General features: G+C 47.1%; 1 protein-coding gene across 2 annotated transcripts in view; it reads right to left on the bottom strand.

Moving 5' to 3' along the window:
* Nucleotides 1–16,992, bottom strand: part of LOC111154368 (WD repeat domain 60) — a 67,744-nt gene that overhangs the window by 49,754 nt on the left and 998 nt on the right. The window lies entirely within an intron of this gene.

Raw genomic sequence — 16,992 nt, 5'->3', positions numbered from 1 at the left:
TGGTTGATTTAACAAAAGGCGTCCTTGGTAAGATACGGTGTAAGATGGTCAGCAACAATTAGCACAGCTGTGACCTGGAGTTTCTGAACCTTAAAACTCTTTCTGTCTCAAGTTCACTGCTCTGTGTAGAGGTTTAACATGGGCCCTTCTCCAAACAAATGGCCCAAACTCAACAGCGAGCTTGTGTGCCCCTGGGAGAGGACAAGGGCTAGAGACCCCGAGAGTGGAAGGGCACCAGCCAGGGCCTGTGGACCGGACCCCCTCCTGGCAGTGATTACATGACTCATGCTGCTCGGCAAAACCCCTGAGGGGGCAGCTCCCCAACAGACCACTGGTTGATTTAACAAAAGGCGTCCTTGGTAAGATACGGTGTAAGATGGTCAGCAACAATTAGCACAGCTGTGACCTGGAGTTTCTGAACCTTAAAACTCTTTCTGTCTCAAGTTCACTGCTCTGTGTAGAGGTTTAACATGGGCCCTTCTCCAAACAAATGGCCCAAACTCAACAGCGAGCTTGTGTGCCCCTGGGAGAGGACAAGGGCTAGAGACCCCGAGAGTGGAAGGGCACCAGCCAGGGCCTGTGGACCGGACCCCCTCCTGGCAGTGATTACATGACTCATGCTGCTCGGCAAAACCCCTGAGGGGGCAGCTCCCCAACAGACCACAAGTACTTCCTTCTGCCTCTTTTACCAGCCCAAGCCTGGGCACTTGAAAATCAGGCAAATGGCCTTACTCACCCCTAAAGATTTTTCTTCCTTGTTTTCTCTTTTAATGTCTTATGTTATGAAAAAAAAAAAATTAAAGGTCTATTTTATAAAATAACACACGGCTCCCTCATGCCCTATCCCAACCCCCACGTATCACACGTATTTTTAGGAACTCTGCGTAGATATGTGAGGACAGAGTGCTTCAGACCAGGAGTCTTTTGTCTTTTTTACCCTCTACTCAGCCAAGGCCTCTTAAAGACCAAATCCACCAGCATTTCAGTCCCTGCCCTGTGGAACGGAGACACCAGTTAAAGTCTGGTCTCTCCAAGTACAGAATAGAAAAGGCAGCGCTTTCCCCTACAAGGGGAATAAACTCCACCCTGAAAACAAAATGAAAAGAAGGGAGCTGCCTACAGAGCAAACCCTTCAAGCTCTAGGACTGCTCAGTCCACACACAGGCAAGCCTGAGAGTTCAACTCCATGACGTCAATGTCCACGCCGGGTGACCCTGGGCTGTGGGTCCGCTGCATGTAAAATGAGCAGTGCCTGCAGAAAGAGCCCCGTGTACTGACCAGCATCTCACCCGAACCCCCCGCGAACTGGCTGACTGATGCCTGATTACCACGAGGCTCTCCGGAGCACTGTGCAGGGAGCGCCTCGGACAGACCTCATGGTGCGGTCCATCTGCCCCTGGTGTATAGCAGGACTTCTGCGGACTTCTTGGCAGTTCTCTTCCACCTCACGCTGACACCCCAGGAAACCCCGCAGGAGGGAGTGGGAGCACGGGCACCTCACCTGCCATCCTTTCGGGAGGCAGGGGCTGCAGAGTATCTCCTCCTGGGTCCCTTCCTTTTCCTGCAGCACACCATTTACTGTTTGCTCTTGAGCCAGACTCAGAGGCAGGAAAGCCAGAGTCTCCCTCTTGGGGTCACGCCCCAGGCCCATTACCTCCAGTCATCCCTCTACCCCACTTCCCTATTCCCAAAAAGCAGTTTCCCCAAAGCATACAGACGCCAGGACATTGCCCCAACTAAAGAGCTCAGCCACCGGGACCTGCCTCCAAACCCCTCAGGGGATATAATTTCCACCAGTCACACCACCCGACCCAGGGGCTGCCGGGACGTCCTGGACTGGCAACACCACGCAGCCACCCGATGTCTTCACAACCCGGCACCTTCTCAGCTGAGCAAACGCTCGCTTGCTTGCCAAACATTCAAGCTAAATGTCCGATGAACTGGTCAGCTGCATGTTAATAAAGGCTTAAAAGTCTTAGGTTGTCTTGTTTTCCACAAATTGTTTGAAATAGTTCCCCCAGCCCCTGACACCTGGAGGCTAAGCACCCTTGCCCCCAGCATACTGGTTGTTGGTCGCCGTGGCTGGGCTGCACGCCAAGACTGGCCTCGCGGACAGGGCACCGACATTCCGTTCTCAGATGAGATGCAACCCGTCATCGAGTCCTACTCCTTTTTCTTGTAACATGTTTCCCAAAGTGAAAGAAATCCACTCTTCCTACCCAGTTCAACTGCCCCAAACCCAGCCCAGCCTTTCATACTGTGGCAGTCACGTGGTCTGTATCCACAGCACCACTGGTCCAACCCAGGGGATCTAGTTCATAGCACCCAGGGACACTGGAAGCCACAGAAGGGTGGCCTACCAAGCCCACAGAGCAACAGACTAACTAGTGCATTTACCTAAAGACGCAAAGAGGGGAGGCTGGCTCATACACAGCTTTCAGACTCAGACATAATTTACCTTTAGCTCTCTTTTTAAAAATTACCCCTTAGGGGCACCTGGGTGGCTCAGTGGGTTAAAGCCTCTGCCTTCGGCTCAGGTCATGATCCCAGGGTCCTGGGATCGAGCCCCGCATCAGGCTCTCTGCTCGGCGGGGGGCCTGCTTCCTCCTCTCTCTCTGCCTGCCTCTCTGCCTGCTTGTGATCTCTGTCAATAAATAAAATCTTTTTTTAAAAAAATGACCCCTTAATGCTAGAAAATGTTTTATATTATTGAATTCGATTACTTAGAAACAAATTACTGGTGCTCGAGTAATAAAGTGAACTGGATTACTGACGGCTCCTCTGCTCTGCCCTATAGTCCCTGCTCCGTAGCACACTGACAGGCACACCGGCTGCCTGAGCCTGTGCAGGTCATTTCCACCATTCCAGATGTCAAAGTCCAGGTGTTGTGCGTGTCTCTGCAAACCAGGGTCCTACCGCGCAGACACCGCACCAGGCACAGAACACCTCAGCTCGGACGGCACAGTCTGACTTGCAAAGGGGAGGCTGACAGTAGACCGAGTCCGTTCTGGAGCTGAATGAAATTAGCAGTGTGGGGAGTTTGTCAGAGAAACTGCCGACAGCAGGGGCAGCTGAGCTCCGTTCCCATCTGCACAAGGCTGGCTGGGCGCTTCACACAGAGCAGCCGGGGAAGAGAGACAACCACGCGGGGTGGTCGGCATCAGTGCAGCCAGGCCAGCTGTGGCTGTGGGGTGGCAGCTACAGAAGTCAGGAGCCCACCTTCCCATAAAGACCTAGAGGCAGAGGCCTCATCCTTCCTGAGGATTCCATTTCCAAGATGGCTTTCAGGTCCTAGAGAGAAACACTCCTGGGCTGTAGAGACACAGAGACATCTCAGAGGGACAGAGGAAGGATGCAAAACTGTAAATGCACTAGAAAGGGGGACAGGCCTGTCCAGGTGCTGGCCAAACACACCGCTATTACGACAGCCCTGGGCTTTGCCAGACAGGAACTCCAAGGCGGCTGGGTAATCACAGGGACATAGCCTCAGGCTGCCAGAAGCCCCTAAATGTTAGTCAGGTCTCTTCATACGGGTCGCTTCAACCATGAAAGTGGGTTAGTGAGGACCAACTCTCTGAGAGCCCAGGGTATTTACCCTAGAACACGCAGCCTTTGCAGAAACAGAAGAAGTAACACCACACTGACCTAAACTGTTAAGAGCAGTCACAGTGATTGGCTGAGCACAGCGATTCCAATTTCCTATCAACATTGAAAAAGACAAGAAATTTATTTTCTTCTAAGGAAAATCTAAATATATATATATATATATCTCTCTACATATATGTGTTTATACCTCTCAAGCTATGATTAATAAGTTTCATGATAATAAACTCACACATTACCAACTGTTTGGTATGTAACAGAAAAATTTAGAAGCTTCTAAAATTTTCATTGAGCATAGAAATTAATAAAAGTCAAACACTGGAAGCAACGTAAACTAAAGCAATTTTAAAGAACTAACACTGAGGGGTGCCTGGGTGGCTCAGTGGGTTAGGCCTCTGCCTTTGGCTCAGGTCATGATCTCAGGGTCCTGGTATCGGGCCCTGTGTCAGGCTCCTTGCTCAGTGGGGAGCCTGCCCCCAGCCCCGTCTGCCTGCTTCTCTGCCTACTTGTGATCTCTGTCTGTCAAATAAATAAATAAAATCTTAAATTAAAAAAAAGAACACTGAAAACTGTCACTACCTTTATCCAGCAGGTGTAAAGCCAGCAAACACACCATTAAGTTTAAGTTTTCTAAAAATAGCTACAAAATACAGAGCCTTGTCATGATCTTAGTAGAAATAAAGGACCCAAAACTGGTTATGTTAGTGATAGAAGTGATGTCAGCAAATAAATATACTGACACAAACCTAACGAAAAGTTTGGTACATGATAAGGGGACAGTAAACACCACCAAGTCCAGGACAATTTCATTCCAGTCACTGCATAGAGGCTTTACCCAAAATACACTAATTCTGTAGCACTATAATAATTGCATAATAAGGTTCTCATGACAAATAGATTAACTTCCTAAAAAGTTAATGACCAACTTACAAATGAGAAGCTAATATGGGGACTCATTAGCTTCCAGGAAATAGCTGCTTTTGCTACTTTGAAATGTTTATTTTATAAATAGGTATTAGAAAACAACCCCCCAAATAATTCAAAGTAATGCAAAATGTAATCAACTAGGTGAACTATGTCAGCCAGAATCACAAAAAGACACAGGAGAGAATGCAGCTGGGAGGGATCTAATAGAGAAATACATGTCTGATATTAAATGGTTTGGGGAGTGGAAAGCCTCAGTAATCCCTGTGCTCTGTGCCTCTCTGGAATCCTACCTCAGTGGTTCAAAAACAAGGGCTTTGCAAACAATTCAGGGAGAAGACTGAGAAAGAACCAGCAGAGCAAGCCCCTACTATTCAAATAACTTACTTTAATAAACCAGGTGTTTCATTCATAAATATGAAAAGTCATTCAGTTGAGAAAACACCAACATAAGAAAGAGAAGAATCAAGAAAAACAAATGGAGAAAATGACCCTAAAAAAATGACCCAAGGAAATAAGGAAAAATCTTTATTTAAAAAAAAGGACAGTAATTCAAAGGGACAAATGCATCCCAATGTTTGTAGCAGCATTATCTATTCTAGTCAAATTATGGAAACAGCCCGAGTGTCCACTGATTGATGAATGGATAAAAAACATGTATATATACACAATGAGATATTACTCAGCCATAAAGAAGAATAAAATCTCGCCATATCCAAGGACATGTATGGAACTAGAAAGTACTATGCCAAGTGAAATAAGTCAGTAAGAGGAAAACAAATACCATACGATTTCACTGGCAGCTAAGTTAAGAAACAAAAGAAAAGAGCATAAGGGAAAAGAGAGAAAAGTCAAGAAACACTCTTAATTATGGAGAACAAACTGATGGTTACCAGGGGGAGGGGAGAGGAATGGGTTAAACTTGCAATGGGGATTAAGGAGTGCACGTGTCTTGATGAACGCTGATGAGCGCTGCATGACGTGTGAAATTGTCAGATCACCATACCACACACCTGAAATAGATATAACACCGTACGTTAACTACACTGGAACAAACTTTTTTAATTTTAATTTAAAAAACAAAAAAGCTTCCTGCTCTAACCCCAAGGAGAGACAGTGCCTTGAGAACTATCTCCCTCTTTGGGGTGCCTGAGTGGTGCGGTAGATTAAGCGTCTGACTCATGGTTTCAGCTCAGGTTTGTGCTCTTAGGGTCACAGGATCAAGCCCCGAGTGGGACTCCATGCTCAGCAAGGAGTCTGCTTGAGATTCTCTCTCTCTCTCCCACTACCCACCCCCCCATCTTTTTAAAAACGGGGCACCTGGGTGCCTCGTTCAGCTAAGCTTCTGCCTTCAGCTCAGGTCATGAGCCCAGGGTTCCAGGATGGAGTCCCTCATCAGGCTCCCTGCTCAGTGGGGAGCCTGCTTCTTCCTCTCCCTCTGCCTGCTGCTCCCCCTGGTTTTGCTCTAATAAATAAATAAAAACTTAAAAAAAAAAAAAAAAGAGCTACCTACCTCTTTATGTGCAACAAGTAATAAAAGTTCTCTGCTTTCAAAATTAATTAACTAAATTAGAATTAAAAATGAAATAGATGAAGCTAACAATAAAGCTGGAGAAATCAGAATATAGAAAAAGGAAGTCAAAAAGATGGAAAATATGAGTCATGAATTCAACATCTAACAGGAGACTGAAACAGAGTTCCAAAAAGAATGGGGAAAACAGAAAGAAGGAAATATAGAAGAGAAAAAAAAAAAAAGTCCTAAAAGTAAAGGTAGACTTGAGTTTTCATTTTGAAACGGATAATCAAATGTCAAAAATAATGAATTTTTTAAAAGACCCACAATAAACAAACTGCCATATATGTCCTGAACACCAGAGACAAGGTTGTTAAATCTTTTGGAAAGAAAGAAAATGTTATTTACAAAAATATCTCACCAACCAAACTGGCTGCTACAAGATGAAAGCAGAATACCTTCAAAGTCCTGGAGAAATTATGGGGCACCTGGGTGGCTCAGTCAGTTAAGTGTCTGATTTCATCTCAGGTCATGATCTCAGAATCCTAAGACCAAGCCCCACAACAGGCTCCACACTCAGTGGGGAGTCTGTTTCTTGCTCTCCCTCTCCTTCTGCCCCTACCCCACTCTGAGCTCATGCTCGCTCTCTCTCTCAGATAAATGAATAAATCTTCAAAGTCCTGGAGAAATTAATTCTGATCCTAGAATTCTGTGCTAAGCCAAAGTCTCAAACAAGTGTATCAATATAATAAAGACGTTCTTAGAGTATAACTTCCTTCCTATATAACCTTATTTAAAAAGGTACTTGAGGATTTACTCCAGAGAAAAAAGGGGGGATTTCAAGAATGCTGATGAGACTGGGTCCAAAAAAACAGTAGATCCAACCCAGAAGTACAAAGAAAAGAAATTCCCAGATGATTGCTCTGAGGTCTGGCGGGGAGGGAGGGGACCTAGTCCTGATTAGAACAGAAAGTCCGGGGCACCTGGGTGGCTCAGTGTGTTAAAGCCTCTGCCTTCGGCTCAGGTCATGATCCCCGGGTTTTGGGATCCAGCCCCGCATCCGGCTCTCTGCTTGGCCAGGAGCCTGCTTCCCTTCCTCTCTCTCTGCCTGTCTCTCTGCCTACTTGTGATCTCTGTCTGTCAAATAAATAAATAAAATTTAAAAAAACAAACAAACAAAAAAAAAAAAACAGAAAGTCCGCAAACTTGAAAGAATTTTTTAAAGTACACTTATTAAACAGATATGACTGATTGATAGGTTAAAATATCTTAAGTGATAAGGTTAAGAAAAAAGGCATTTGTTTTGCCAAAGAGAAGGTAAACACAAACTACAAGAAAATCAAAGGACCATTTAAGAACGGCATGGTCCAACTATGAAGTCAACTACACAATTAATTGAAGGGAAGAAAACTTATTCCAGAAATAGTTCTTGAGCAGTACAAGTTGGGGGACACAGGACTGCATTTTCTCTATTGGTGGTTTCGCACTACTTAGCTCTGCTGTGAACGCTGCTTGTATAGCATGCACTGGTTTTTGACTTCAAAAATCCACCTATTTTTTAAAAATCACAGAAAACTCAAGTTAAAAATGACTTATGAAAACAGAAGGGGGGCGCCTGGGTGGCTCAGTGGGTTAAGCCGCTGCCTTCGGCTGGGGTCATCATCTCAGGGTCCTGGGATAGAGCCCCACATCGGGCTCTCTGCTCAGCAGAGAGCCTGCTTCCCTCTCTCGCTCTGCCTACTTGTGATCTCTCTCTGTCAAATAAATAATAAAATCTTAAAAAAAAGAAAGAAAGAAAAAAAGAAAGAAAAGAAAAAAAGAAAAGAAAGAAAAAAGAAAACCTAAGGGAAGGGAATGGAAGCGGGCAGTGCCGGGAAGCTGGGAGACCCGGAGCGCCGTGGAGGAGACTCACTCCCTAACCAACCCGCGGGAAGGTGAAAGGTGCGTCCTAGACCCCCACCGCACACCCCAGAAACAAAGGACATTCTCTAACACGTTACAAGTAAACGAGGAAAGAAAACACGAGAAGAAGGGAAGGAAAGGTCGGAAGAGCACGCACACCGCGGCCCTGGCCCTTCCGCGCGCACGAGTCCCCTGGGAAGCGACGGGAACGTCCGACCGTCGGGGACGCCGTTCTCACGCTCTTCGGCGCTCGCCCGCGTCCCGGCCCCAGCCCCTCCGCGAGGCCCGAGCAGCGGCTCCTGCTACGGCCCGACGGCAGCAGCCAGGACAGCGCAGGCCCGTGTCCCGACGCCCGGCGGGCCACCGCAGAGGCCCGGAGTCCGGCGCCTGCAGCCGGACCGCGCTCCCGCCGCCGGGTCGGGAAGGGCAGGCGCGTCGGCCCGCCCGCCCCCACCGTGCTAACGCCGCCCAGACGGGGCGGAGGGGGCGGCCCCCGCCCGGCCACACCGCCCCTCGGCTGAGACCCGTCCCTGCCGCAGCCCCGCTGACGGCGACGCGCGCATCCTGCCGCCCGCCTCCCGGGACCCACTCCGAGACCGCCCGGGGCGCGACCCGACCACGGCGGGAGGGAGGTCTGGACGCCGACAGCCGTGCGCTCCGGGCCCCCGGACGACCCCCAGACCAGCCCCGCGCGCCCCCCGCTCGCACCCACCTTCCCGGGCTCCATCGCGACTCGAAGGCCTGGACCGCCGGCCGGCGTCCCCGGCTCCTAGCAACTGACAGGCGTGAGCAGCGGAGGGCCGAACGACCGCCGTCCCGGCATGCCGCGCGGCTGTCCTGAGCGCGCTCGTGGCCCTCCCCGCTCCGAGCAATTGGCAGGCATAAACAGAAGAGCGCCGAGCCATAGCTGTCCCAAAGTGCCCCGCGGCCGTCCCCGGCGCGCCTGCGCATCCGTGGCTCCGAGCAACCAACAGGCAGAAGCAACGGAGGGCCGAGCGATTGCTGGGCCGGCTAACCAATACCCCAACACACCCAACACACTACGGCCAAGCACATTTAGTGGAGTGGAAAGGGAGGGGGCGCGGTCCGGGTCTCCTGCCCGCTCAGCGCTCGGTTGAGTTGGGGGAAGCAGGCCTCGGTGCGGTAATTTAGCTGAGCAAGCGTCGCTGGACACCCGGAGCTACAAGGAGGAAACTGAGGCATGCTCCTGAGCCAACTTCTACTTAAACAGCTAAAACTCCAGTTCCTAGTGCCCGTATCCTCAGAGCCCACCGACCAGGGACTTGGAGGGCGCTATACTTAGGTCCTGAAGCAGCATCAGGAAGCAATCTCATGTCCCACCTCTTAAAAGCAAGAAAACTAAGCACCCCAAAACTCGACCTAGCAAATATACAGTAGATTAGGAAAAGAGCTTTCCATCTGTGTATGGCTTTGCACCTTAGAAATTGTTTCACTATGTATGTACTGGATAATACACACCCTGTAAGAGACTGGGAATAGGGGCGCCTGGGTGGCTCAGTGGGTTAAGCCTCTGCCTTGGGCTTGGGTCATGATCCCAGAGTCCTGGAATCGAGCCCAACATCGGGCTCTCTGCTCCGTAGGGAGCCTGCTTCCCTTCCTCTCTAATAAATAAATAAAATCTTTAAAAAAGAGAGAGCGAGAGAGACTGGGAATAACGGGTTTGAAAACGTAATTGTTGAGGGGCTCTTCGGTGGCTCAGTGGGTTAAAGCGTCTGCCTTCGGATCAGGTGATCCCCAGGTTCTGGGATCCAGCCCCGCATCCCTCTCTGCTTGGCGGGGAGCCTGCTTTTCTCTGCCTACTTGTGATCTCTGTCAAATAAAATCTTTTAAAAAACGTAATTGTTGGAAGAATGACTTTTTATATAAGACAAAAGACAAGAGAACTGAAACACTAAGATATTCTGCGTCTCAGATTTATCAGAATTATTTTATTTGAAGCTTAATATAGAAGTCCATCTTAAGCATGCCAGACTGAACAGGGCTGGTCCTAACCCAGTGATGCACGTTATAATCATAACTAAATGTTTAGCTGTTTCCACATATTCTTCTGCATGTTTAGTATGCAAATATTACTAAGGAAAGATTCCCCTTAATATTTCATGCACACAAAAAAGAGTAGACTCTCAAATCATGTATTAGGGAGTACATCTGTGAGCATGTTATTAGTAGTCTGTGCTTCGGATGTTTTCCTGGAAATACAAAATTTATTTTGCAGATGTCGTGTTTTTGAATCATATACTATTATGAACCAGTTTACAGTTTTACGGGATCTACTTTGTTTCAAAGGCCATTTACCTAGCTTCTTGCCTTAGAGCAATTAATGGCAGATCTAAAACGCCTTTTATATTTCATTGTACTCTGGTCCTGGGCATATCACTACTTTCTTTTCTCACTCATTAACTCTTTAGGAAGAACTCATTAACCTCACTCATTTACCCTTTAGAAAGAACATAACAGAAAAGGAAGGTAGGAAAGGTAGTTTCAGTGAGAGCTGTGATATTTGAGGAATTGCTCCAAGTGAGGCACCAAACTCAAACTTTCCATTGGGCCATTTGCTTCATTCTCGTGGCATCCCTGTGAGGTAGACATGCTGTTTTCCAGATGAGGAGACTGAAGGCCAGAAAGGTTAATTCACTTGCCTAAACTCACAAAGTCAAGCTGGTGGATGGGTTGATGCCGGAGTCCAGGCTTTTAAGCACTCTGTCAACCGAGAAAACAGCGGATTCTAGAAAAGCTTCGGACTCTGTTGACTATGAGGATAAAGTCATGCACACCATGTGACAGACATGGGTCTCAAGTGCAACCACATGCCTTTCAAAATAATCATGTGTTGACTCTGCCCCTTATTTCCACTGCAGCCCACTCCCTGCTTCCATCCTTCATCAGCAAATGGCATGACTTCAAGCTCCTCAGATGCACCCTATTCACGGGCTTGGTGAAGGCAGTCTCCTCTTGCTCACTATCCCCAGCACAGCTGCTGAATAAATGCCTATGGAGAGAGCATTTCTCTCCTCAGACTTTTCAAAACAACTATTTTCTAAATAACTCATTTGATCAGCAGTTCCATTTTATCTTGTACTATTTCTTTTATTGTGTTCATTTACTCAGTAGATGCCTTCCGAAGTTCATCTGATGACCTGGGAAATGACAAAGGGCTAGAGATAGAAAGCTACATAAACACTCTCTGGACCTCTAGTAGCTCATGATTGCTGGGACAGAGAATAGGCAAACGCTGCTAAATAATGTGAACATGTAAGAGCAGTGAGTGAGGAGGTGACAGACAGCTGTCCAGAAAAAATAACTGAGTTTGGAAAGGACACATAATTTCCCAGAGAGGCTGGGAAAGAACATCTTGAGGGGAAAACAAATACGGGTCCAAGCACAGAGAGAGGAAGGCTTTGGTGGGTTCCAGAAAATATGATTGTTCCTTTAAGTGTGCTGTAGAAGAAAGCATATAGAAATATAATCCAAGCCACATAGACCATTATTAATTATCTAGTAGCCACACCTTAAAAAGTAAAAACAGATGAAATCAAATTTAATAATGTAGCCACATATAAAATGTTATTTTATCATATTACATTTAATATGTTCAGTTATTTTACATTTTTCTTACACGACCTTCAAAATCCAGTGTGTATTTTATACTTAGAGCACACCTCAGTTCAGACCAGCCACATTTCACGTGCTCAAAGCCCCATATGGCAAGTGACCTCTGGAGCAGAGCAGGTGTCCAGCACAGAGTACGTGAGTGAAGGTGGTGGGGGCATGGAGTGGCATGAGATGGTCAGAGAGGAGGCTGGAAAGAGGACACGGCCAGTTGGTGAAGGGCCTCAAAATGGCCTGATGTGAAGCTTTAAAGCGTTGTTGGGCAATTGTAAGTCATTAAAACCAGAAAAGAATGCTGTGTTTGCAGGCTGAGGGACAGGGGTTGGAGACAAGAGGGAGCTAGCAGTGAGGGCTTCGGGGGCTTTGCAGCCATTGTGCAGCCTGCTTCTCGGCCGTTCCCCCCCCCCCACCAGAGACTTAGCTGCAGCACCTCTGCACAGACCCTCCTCTGCTCACATCTGGTCCCACTGCTTTGTTAAAGTTCTCCTACATCCTCTTTTCTAGAATTTAAACACGTGTGTCCATCTCTGGACCCACTGGACTGTCCTCACTGGACTGTCAACCAGCTTGTAATTCCAGGTTATGATAAAAACATAAACATTTTTTACAATAACAAGCAAATTTGTCACGAAAATCAAGAACCTTCCTTTCCCAGCCTCTTTGGTTTTCAAGGTCAGGTAACTTTGGTGTCACCCTAATGTCTGTGTACATGGATATGATAGAAAACCTGCCTGTGGGTTAAACTAATGAAATAACATGCTAGTGAGACGTTTGATCAGCCTCTCACTGGCTGTGTGAACTTAGGCACTTGGTTTTACTACCTTGTGCCTCAGTTAGCTCTTCAGTAAAATGGAAATTACAAGGTACCTATTCTGCAGAGCAGCTGTGAGGATTAGATGAGTAATTATGTAAAGTCCCCAGAACAGTGCCTATCACAAACTAAGCACACAGTGAGTTAACAAGTTTATTATTGTTATTATAGATCAGCACCTAAGTTATAATCTAAGTTATAAACATCTACGGCAGATGAAGATAGGTGGAAAAACAAAATTAGAGCCTTCCTTTATCAGCTTATGAATTATCTGCTACTGTATGAAACCACAATTGGAACACTTCCATCAGTGAAGAGATTGTGGTCGGCAGAACTCTGGCCCAAAGAGTCCTGCCCCTGGCATCCACTCTCATTTCATACTCTCTCCTTGACTGTGAGCAAAACCTGTAAATGTGATGGGATCTACTCCCGTGGTCAGGTTACTGAGCAGTGGACTAAATTGGTCAAAAAGGAGATAATCCTGAGTGGGCCTGACTTTCAAAGGCGATACATCTGAGAGGCACTCCTGTCCTGGAAGACGATGAAGCAAACTGCCATGCCAGGAAGGGCAAAAGGAGGGGGCGCGTGGAAGGATAGAGTGTGACCCCTGAATGTCATCCAGCAGAAATTAGGGACTTAAGCCCTACAGCTGCAGTGAACTGAATTCTGCCAACACCTTGACTGAACTTGGGAGGGGATCTCAGATGAAGGTCTCCAGAAGAGACCACAGCTCAGGCAACAAGGCAACACTTGGTTTCACCTAATGAGACCTGAGCAGAGGACTTAATGAACCCATGCAAATATCATATCCAATAACGATAAAAACTGGAATGGAGGCTTATAATTTGAAAGATGGCTTCAGTTGGGTGCTCTAACATGTACCATCTAATTCAGACTCCCCCCCCCAAGAATATTAGGGCTCCCCCTCACATGCGCAGAGTTGCCTTGGGGCTCCTGATGGCTGAACTATATTCAGCAGATAAATGTAGTCATGGAGATAAGCATAAAGTATAGACAACAATAAGTCAAGGAAGGAAATCTCACAAAAGGCTTCGCAGAAGCAGAGATATACAAGTTGTTTTGGAAAGAGGAATAGGAGTTTTGCATAAGGATCAGGGAGAAGGGTAGTCCAGACACAGAGAACAGCAGGTGCAAAGGCACAGACAGGTAGCAGCAGGGTTTGGGAGGGATGAGCAGCAGTGCAGACCCTAGGTTGGGAAGTGAGGTTAGAAGTAGGATCAAACGTGGACAAGCTGTGTGTGTCACGCAGAGGAGCTGGAACTTCACATTAGAAGCAAACGATATGTAAGCAGGGAAGAGATTCAATCAGATCTGCATTTTGAATTGGCCATTTGATAGAAATATGGACTTTTAAAAATGACTTTTGGATTAACTTCAAACTTGGAAAGTATGCAAGTACAAAGCACTCCCTGCCTCCATTGCCGAGATTCCCACCATGAACCTCCCAGCACACTTGCTCCACTCGTCTGTCATCCAGCATTCATCTGTCTACACATATGCTTACCCATTATCATTAGACTTGTTCTGAGTCATTTGACAAAGAACTTCAGATAGGATTACTCATCATTCCAAAATACTCCAGTGTTTGTTTGCCCAAAACAAGGACAGCCTCTGCCCCACAGCCTGCCAGTCAGGAAGTCAACTTGGTTACATTACAGGTCTGCTGTCCAAACCACAGACCCCCTTTTTCCACCAATTGTCCCCAAAACACTTCTTTTCCTTCACAGCCCAGATCCCACAGAGGAACACACATTGGGTATAGTTGTGTCTCTTCAGTCTTGTGACCTGGAATATTTAATTCCTCAGTAAGAACGGAGGGAGACCCTACATTGCATCGCCCCAAGGCCATACTTGAGTCAAGTTTTCTCAAGCTCTCTGGCAGAACGCCCCAGGAATGCTGCTGTGCTCCTCTTTCCCTTTGTAATCGCTAAGTGTCTTGTAGGAAGTATTCCAGTGTTATTCCTCATCAAACTTCCACCTGCTGCCCTTAGCCTTCCTTGATAACTCACTCTTGCACTACAGGGACTGCTAAAAGGTGAATTTTCCATCTGTGTGATTCCAACAGTCTATTTTCTGTGCACCCCTCACTCGCTCATTCAGCTACATCAGAATGGACTCACGGGTTCCTGTTTTACTCCCTGGCTTATAATCTGCCAATGTCATCCTTGATTTTGGGGCTCAGATTGTCCCAGATTTAATCAGCAAGAGCCCTTCAAGTCTTGTCAAGGACATGCCCCCCATGTCCTTTGATAGCACATGATTCTCTAAGCATTTTCTTACCTCCTGGCACAATAAAATATTCCAGGCTCATCTTGTACTTTCACTGCTCCTGAAGTCAACTGTTTCTCCAGAGATCTCTGGTTCCTTTTATTGGAAAATGGTATCTAGACACCAAAATCTGGGAGTTACTTGTGCTTATTGGAATGGGGGTACCATTGCTTCTGGAAACTCTCAGCAAACAGAAATACAAAATACATAAAATGACACACAGACACACTAATACAGACGTAACTATTTTGGGTCTGTGTACATGTATGTCAAAACACATGAGTTCATACCTCCTCCAAGTCCCGTCCAACACGAGGGTTCTTTCTGGAATCTCCCTTTCCACGCTTGTAATATATTCTCCAACAGCAAGAAACCTGGCTTTCATTATCCTCAGTGTGCGTTTATTTGCTAATAGAACCAGGCTGACAAGTCGGCCTTCCACCTCAGGTAGGCCTGCCACTGCCTCCTCTATGGTGGGGAGGGATGGTCTCTGTGCAACTTTGAAAGAGCAGGATTAAAGGGTTACCAGTCAAGTCAGAGATTTCTGTAATGATCTGAGCAAGCAAGAAAGGAACAAGCCTTTTCTGATTCTCTTGGTTGCATAGCACAGAAACCTACTCAGGTGGCTCAGGTAAAAACGTGGTTGGGTCACCAAAGGAGTATCTCAGAAAAGATAGGAGTCTTGGTGAGTTTGGGCAAAAAGAGTCCTGGTTAGCAGTATGAAAGGAAGAGAAGCAAATTGTGCTCCCATGGTAGAGGTGATAGGGAAGAAGCTAGAACAAGAGGTAGAAGAGGTGGACAAGATAAAGGTCTAGACTTGGGTGAGACGGGATGTGAAACAAAGCAGAAAGGATTCACCTTAAACAGAAGGCAGCTCTTTTCTCTGAAACTTGAAATGTTAAGGGCACAATCTGAAACTTTAGAGCTTTTTAGTAGATCACTCACAATGATGTTCTTCTGTCCTCTGAAAGCAGTGACTTTCATTAAGTGTTGGCACATGAGGAAGGAGGTAACATGAAGAGCTTCCAGGAGACTGAGTTTAAAAATGCCAGCAAAAACCTAACTGAGCTGGGCCTGTTACTAGACTGTTCAGAATGAGATGTGTTCTGCCTTGCTGGTATAATTAAGCACAGGGAAGTGGCCCGAAGTTTGAAGGCAGCTGAGACCGGGAGGTTGACTGGTGTCCAACACGGACACTTCTCTTCAGTGTATTTTACATCGCTAGGCCGCTCAGGCCAAAAACCATTGCAGATGTGCAAGACTTTTTATGTCGTTCGCGTTCATTCATAAATCCTTAAAGGATTTTATTCTAGGGCTCATTAGAGGAAAGACCACAGGACCGAAAGGCTCATGCCCATTCCTGTGTTAACAAGGTAATTAATTGTCTTGCATTTTAACTTAGTCTTGAGTATGACTTGGCATTAGCACATTTAGCTGTTGCTGAGGAAAAGGTTTGAGACTGGCCATTTTATATATTTACAAGTAAATGTAATACGGGAAAGAGCAAGAAAAGGAAAACCTCTTCCCTTGCTTGAGGTTGAGTGTCCTTGCCCAAAACTGAGTGTTCTGGATCCTAGAGCAATGTTTCTGATATATGTTTAGAAATCTCCATGGCCACACACACATACATGCAAACATAATTATAACAGATCTGAAGAGGAGAAGGGAGGTCTCGGCTATTCATTCAGGCACTGTGCCAGCCTGGAGATATGATGATAAACACTGCCAGTACGGCCATGGCCCTCACGGGACTTAGAGCCCGGCTGAACTATTAATGAGATGTGGGCAATGCGATCAGCACATGCAAATGCTTCCCCCACCGGGAGAACTCCTGGAGCACTGAGTCCTTGACCTGTTCCGCTGACCATGCTGGGATTGCACTTCCGTCTCCAGCCGGCAGTCTTCCTCGCCTTGCCGGGGTTTCACTCCACGCGGCAAAGCCGTCTGTGGAGTGTCATGGTTTTGTCCTGAAGATACCAGGCTTCGTCCCTGCAGCCATCCTAGTTATCAAGTCGTCACTCCAGGATCCCCGCCATGGGGGAGAGGAGCTCGTGCAACAGGAGGTACACCATCAAGTCAGAACTCCAGGGCCCCACCAGAAGGCGGGGAAAGCTCAGGGGACACGAGGTACACTGTGAGGTCTTCACTCGTTGGGGGGGGGGAGCTCTGGGGACATGAGGTACACTGTGAGGTCGTCACTCCAGGGGGTGGAGCTCGGGGGACACGAGGTACACCGTAAGGTCGTCACTCCGGGGGGGGGGCGAGGGGGACAGGAGGTACACCGTGAGGTCGTCACTCCGAGGGAGGAGCTCGGGGGACA

This window comes from Enhydra lutris, unplaced genomic scaffold (genome assembly GCF_002288905.1).
Source record: "Enhydra lutris kenyoni isolate GAN:26980312 unplaced genomic scaffold, ASM228890v2 scaffoldscaffold37, whole genome shotgun sequence".
In the NCBI taxonomy this organism is placed as follows: domain Eukaryota; kingdom Metazoa; phylum Chordata; class Mammalia; order Carnivora; family Mustelidae; genus Enhydra; species Enhydra lutris.
The sequence above is the reverse complement of the archived record's forward strand: the minus strand, read 5'-3'. Positions and strand labels throughout refer to the sequence as shown.